Source organism: Pygoscelis adeliae, unplaced genomic scaffold (assembly GCF_000699105.1).
Source record: "Pygoscelis adeliae isolate BGI_AS28 unplaced genomic scaffold, ASM69910v1 Scaffold112, whole genome shotgun sequence".
Taxonomy (NCBI): Eukaryota; Metazoa; Chordata; class Aves; order Sphenisciformes; family Spheniscidae; genus Pygoscelis; species Pygoscelis adeliae.
In genome coordinates, this window is record NW_008824232.1 from 327,856 (window position 1) to 334,494 (window position 6,639).

Consider the following 6,639-nt stretch of genomic DNA (forward strand, 5'->3'; position numbering starts at 1 on the left):
AATTTTACTTCTTATATAATATTTAAGAGTTAAATAACAATTCAAATGCTATAGATTTGACAAACCCATCAAAAAGAAAACTGCATTTTCAGCTGTATTGTAAATAATAACCAAGGTAATCTAAGAAAGCAGAACTTTGCAGTTTTTGCATGATTTGCAACCAGTGACTTGAAAAGGTTTTCCACATATTAAAACTTAACAACAGTACTGTAAGAATTACAAAATTCCCATTTTAGGAAAAAAGATGCTGAGGCACTGGGCACTCAAGTGTTTTCCACAGCATTTAGAAGATGTTTGTGTGCAACGAGGAGACCGTACTTTCCGCATTACCGTACTTTCCCACAGTAATTCAAACTGCATAAATCGGAAGGCTATGTCAAGTAATAAATATCTTTTGAATGTTGGGGAAGCTGTTGTATCCTCAGATGGGCAGCAAAACTGAGTTCAGAAGGGATTGCACAGGTGCCTCTGAGAGGAGAACAGCAGGCTAGTAGTGCAGATAATTGGCAATCAAAATAATTATTCAGTGATCGTTCTTTACTTCCAAGCTTAAGAGAAAGCAATGACATTTCATCTTGTTAAGTTCAATTAGTATTTTTCTTGTTGCTAAAGAAAGGTATGCCAAAACACCCTTCTTTCTTCATTTGCAGATCCTGACTCCGAGAAAAACAGATAAAACTCTCATGACGTTGGAATCCCACCAAGAAGCCTTTATATCAAGTACCCTCTTCATCGTTTTTTATACCCCTACTTTCCTCCTACTTTAATTAAAGCCAAAACAAATGTGTTTATGTCACACAGTCCTTTTTGTAGTCCTACTGATGTCTTTAAAAGTCCAAACACTGACTGCTAATTACTTTAGAAGACCATAGGTCAAGGTAACTAGTAGAGAATTCAACATGACATTTCTATTGATTATGTCCTAAAACTGCCTCACCTAATTGGAAACAGTGGGCTAGTAAGTTGGGTTTTTAACTGACCTCCTTTAACCTTTAAAATCACAAGCTATGGAGATGCCTGTGGTTCCTTTACTGTGTGTTTTGAGTCACATATAGTACTGACATTCTTTGCTTCTGAGGTTTCTTCTGATTAGAGCTTGAGCTTATAAAGTGACGTGATCCTGTACACAGTTTACAGCCAAAAGGTCCAAAGCACACTTTTACATCTGTTGATTGAATGCACGTGACAACAAACCATCGAGTGCATTGCCTTCAGCTTGAGTGGGATGAACTTTCGGCAAAGTTCTTGTATTTAATGTTCTCTTTCTTTAACAACTAGCATGGCCTCAACAAAGAGGGTTTTTTTCCTTTGTTTTAGAGGGGAGAATGCAGGCAGAAGAAAACCAGTTACTCAGATATTTACTTGAATGCTGACATGCAAAGGCACTGAGTTGGATCCATGCAAAGCAACTAGAAAATGCTGCTGTTGTTTGGAAGCGAAGATAGGAAGAAGCCTGAAGGCTTCACTGTACCGCACAGCAAGAAGCCTGGAGTATTTGTATCTCAGCAAAAAATTGGATTGATTGGTACAAATTTGCTGTATAAATTCTTTTAAGCTATGCTCAGATTTATACATGAACCTTCTGAATTCTTGTCTGATTAACACATTTCCTAACTTCTCAATTCCACATAAACTTGAAATATATTACTTAATAAATTATAACTCTTTTACTGTGTGTGATGAGAGGGTATAATTTTGCAGGTTTTAAGGCACTTAATATCCCCTATGCTGCTTGCTAACACTGTGCTGGTTATTGTCCGTCACTGGAAACCTGATCCGCATGCGTGGCTGTGCTCACTAGTCTCCACGTTGGTCCTTACAAACCGTGTACTAACTGCATGAATTAGAAGGTAATTATTAAACATGAAGTAACATGGTAATATGACCGATAACCATCCCAAGCGAAGAGTACCTAGCATTTGTGATTATTCCTGAACAAAATTACTTACTAAGCAGACACTGTATTCACAGAACACTGCATTCCTTCTTTATCCAGCAAAGATTAATAACTTCTGAGTCAGACTTATGCCTGGATTCTGGGAATGAGGAAACAAAGATCTTGTGGTTACTCATTTTGCACAAACTGGTTCTTTTCAGAGTAGCGGTTTTTACCATGGGGTGAAGCGAAAACAGCTGCCAACTGCGATTTGCTTCAAAAAGGCAGTGTCCACCGGTCACAGTCCATGCACATCGTATGCATTCTGCAGCTCTGAGGAGCCCCCATCTTCGATACGCTACGGCCACTGAGCGTTTTCTTTTTCCTGAACATTTAACACTGAATTCTCACCTCCGCAAACACCGCTGTGTCGGATCTGAGTGGTAAAGAGGAGGCTCAGCCCAGCGGACTCCTCACCCTTTCTGTGCACACTGTTTGCTATAGCTTGTAGTCAGAAGAGCCGGCGTGTCTTTAGAAGAGCCAAGTATGGCATAACTGCTTCTGCACTGCGCGTACTGTAAGGCTCCCAAATATATTTGGGCACTTCCCACGCACTCTGGATACTGGAACCATCTCAGTGCAGGGCTAAAAGTATTCAACACAGATGATGAGCAAGTCCTAAGCAGCTTAGGTCTGCTTTTATCCATCAGTGCAGGCAAAATCGAAGGAATTAGCCTCTTGGGGCAGGATTCTGCTCACCTAACACCAGGTGCAATGTGTGCTAGCTACCCCAGCCTTCTTTTTTTATTCAGGAGAAAAGGGCACTTTAGGTCACCATTCATCTGACCTAGTTTAGACCTACTAGTGCCCAGTGAGTGCCTAAGGCTATGCCAGCAGCCCAGGTTGACTCGGATTTATCAGATGAAGCCCACCTTGGAGTCTAAGTGTGGTGTGCTGCACTTAGACATGCTATAAATTCCTTCTGAAAATAAAACTGACGTTCCTCTTCCAAACCCTTACCACTATCCCGCAGCCCAGGGGCTGGCGAGAAGCACACCTGCCAATGGCTAATTTTAGAGTGTCCTAGTTGCCAGCCTCGGAGGTGTTGCCTTCCCTCTGATACCTAAGTAGTCAGTAGGGAAATTAAAGGGGATTAAAATAATGAGGCTATTTCGCATCCTTCTCCAGATGAACCCAGCCTGAACCAGACCACATGGAATTTTCTAATGACTCCCTTAAAATGGGTGTGCTCAATTCAAGTTTAGAAGAACAGATAAAAGGTGGAGACTCTTCATCTCCGTGAGAAAGGGCCTTTGGTTACTACAAACTACTATTTTCTCCAAAGGCTGTGTTTGTTTTAAATTAAAAGAAAAATAAAGTGCATTCTGCGCTTCACTATTTAAAATCTGCAGTGCAAGTTTCACTGGGCTTCCTTTGAAGAGAAAGCGCATACCTGAATTCAGGTCAGGTCACCCTGAGAGCGTCTTAAGCTCCAAAACGAGGATGACTCGCGTGTCCTTTCCCCCGCTGCAGTGCGGTGTCGCTCAGCATTATTTCCACTGCTGTTTGCAATTAAACGGAGCAGCCCTCGCTGCCCCCCCGCCAGCTCCTCTCACCTCTCGGGTGAAAAACAAAAGAAGAGAAAAATCATCTGTTCCTTCAAAGGCATCCTGAGAGCTTCTGCTCCAAGCGCCTGTGCTGTGCTCTTCACCAAATGAAAGGCAAAACCAAATGGCCCTGGCAAACCTGAGGGAAACCTTGTTGCGATCTCATCTCTCCCAACCACATCAGCGGGGAGGGGGAGGGGTGCGGGGAGGGTGCTGGGCCTATCCCCCAGGGAGGGGAGCGGTGGGTGCGGGTAGCCCCAGACTGCCGAAGGGATGGGGGGAAGCCCTGAAGCAGAGGGAGGCGAGAAAACAGCACCCTGAGCGAACGCGGTGCGAGCAGGGGGGGAGCCTCGTGTGTGGAAACGCTGGAGGCGGCTGTCCCCGACGCGATGCCCATGCTCCGTGCCAGCAGGACACTGCTGACCTCGCTGCTTCAGGAAAAGTGCCCTTGTGCAATGGCTTTGGTGCAGCTCGCCCCCTCAGTCTTCCTCCACCAGCAGCGCCTAGGAACGCCGCAGCCTGGCCAGGGTGTTCGGTGCTACGATGGTCGCATCCACTGTTCACTGCTCTGGTACGAGCTACGGGATGGAGCAGGTTCAGCTGGATTACAGCCCCGTCTCCCAACCCTTGGTGAGAAGCAGAAGTCTCAGTGGTTTTCCAAGGTCCCTGCTCAATCTGGCATCTTCTATATATATATATATATATATATATTGAACTCCGGAGTCATCCGCAAGTAAACGTTGCCCATTCTCCTTCATCTTCTCCCTCCAGCCGACTCTTCTGAACAACAACCAGCAGAGGAGAGCCACCATACCCACGGGACACACAACCAAGCAATGCTGGGAATTAATACACACACACACCCCCCTCACCTGGGCAGCCTTTGAGCCTCCTCTGCTAGAGACAGGTAGGGGTAATTTCAGCTTTATGTTCGCTACTTGTTAGGGACACAGGGAAAGACAAGTTTTGTTTTTCCCAAAAAGGAAAAAAAAAAAGGAAGAAAATAGGTGGGGAAGGAAATTTTATTTCCAAGCTTCTAAAAGGATCTTACAAACCACAGAGAGTAAAAAAAATGCAAAACTATATATATATATTTTATATATATATATATAATTGACAGGGTCCTTGTAAGCAATTCTTCACATTATTCTAATGGTGATAGGAGATACCACTTAACCATATATGCGTTTTCCCCGTAATCCTGATCACTGCTGACAGCTGACAAAACACTGCTCATACAAAATTTCCCCTAGACTGTACAGATTTATTCTCTTGAAAGCAAAGGAGAAGAAGAAAAGAGAACAAATTAATCAAGGAGGAAAAAAAAAAAAAAAAGAAACTTTCTTAAACAAGGTGTTCCCAGGTAGGGCTGTGTGAAAGCCAGGCACGAACCCTCCCGCATGGCTACGGGACCTCCTTCCTAACCCCCAGCACTCCATGCCTCTCCACAGCACGGGCTTTCCTCCGGCGCCAATAACTCACCACCATCCCAGCCGCACCCCCCATCCTTCCGTGCACCCACCTTGCCTGGGGTCTCATGCACTTCTCCAAACGAGCCCCAACCCTGCCCGGCTGCACCCCTCGACCTCAGCACCACTCTTCGCCCACTCCTTCCCACCAATCCTAACCTCAGCCTTTATTTTTTAGGACTTCCTAACAGCTCTGCTCATCTAGGAGGAGTTAATCCAGGCCCTCCATCCCCACCAGCAGTACAGCTTCCAGCTCAGCATCCCTCCTGCTATTCCAACCATCCCTGCAGCAGGGATGCCAGCGCACTCCAAGCTTCCTGCTTGGTACATCAACGCCCGCTGGGGATGAGGAGGAATTCACGCTGGGCTTTTCAGGATCCAGCACCCACGTCAGGAAGCCATGGGCCCGTGGACAAAATCAACAGCTCCAAACCAGAAAGGACCTCAGAAAATAAATGCAAAGAAAGCCAAGAGAGAGAAACGGAGCCGGGGCAGCTCTGTGTGCTCCAGATTCTCGCTCGCCCTGAAACGTCATGGCGGCTTTTGGACATTGCCAAAAAGTAAACAAAACCCCAACGATCCCTTGTTCCCCCATTCTACCCCCCAACAGTTTCTTAAACACTTAATGTCCAGCTTAAGTGAAATCAACAGATTTTAAAATTCACACAGGTGTCAAAAAGGAGAGTAACAAAAATTAGCTAGTTCCCGTTGTCGTCACGACAAAAAAAAACCCCAACTCAAGCCTCGGAGGCAGAGGGCTAAATGCAATGTCTCTGGTAGGGGCTGTGCCGCCCCGCTTCAGAGGTCTAAGGGGTTCTTTGGGTCCCGTTCCCAGCAGGGAACCCCCCTCGGGGCCCGAACGTCTCTCGCTGTCTGCAGGCATCCTCTGTCCCGACCCCGGCACCGGGGATGCTGCTGCAGGCAGCTCATGGAGGAGGACGGCTCAGCCCCGGGGCACCCCTGCTCCTTCCTGCGCAGCTCTAAAGCCAGGCAGGGGCTTAGCCCCGCACCGCCTTCCTCCTCCTCCTCCTCCTCCTCTGCTACACCCTACACATAAAACAGGCAACCACAAACACCCCAGCCAGCTGTGTGAAAGAACGTATATATTCAGCACGCACTCAATACAGTATAGCAAAAAAAGCTATCGTTTCCTTAAAAAAAAAACCCAAAAAACCAACCGCCAAACTTTCAAGGTAACCACCAAAGCTTCCCAATCGCTCCCCACCCTGCAGCCCTGACGCTCGTCCTTCTGGCCTGAACAAGGCAACCAGCGGCAAGCGACCCCAGCCCCACACTGTCCCTGCCCGGCAAGGGACGAAGGGTGGCCCCGGGTCTCCGGCAGTGCCTTGTGCCACGGCACCCAGCTCCTCCAGCGGAGCCTGGGGTGCCGAGGATGCTCCCGCCGGGGAGGGGCCTGGCCAGCAGTTTGCTCTGGTGCTATCACGTGCAGTTATTTGGGGGGGACACACACCAAAGTAACAGAAAGCAGGGCGGGCTCTGGCTGCCAGCCTGGGAGGAGCAGAAGCAGCCTGGCCAGGGCTGGATGCAGCCCTAGGGATATGCCAGGGAGGAGAGGGGGTCCCATCGCTGATGCCAGGGGGGTCCACGCTCGGATTGCTGCGACGGCATCTCCGCTGCTTTCTGCCAGAGGTGGGGGATGAGGCCGAGGAGGGGGGGGGGGGGGGCC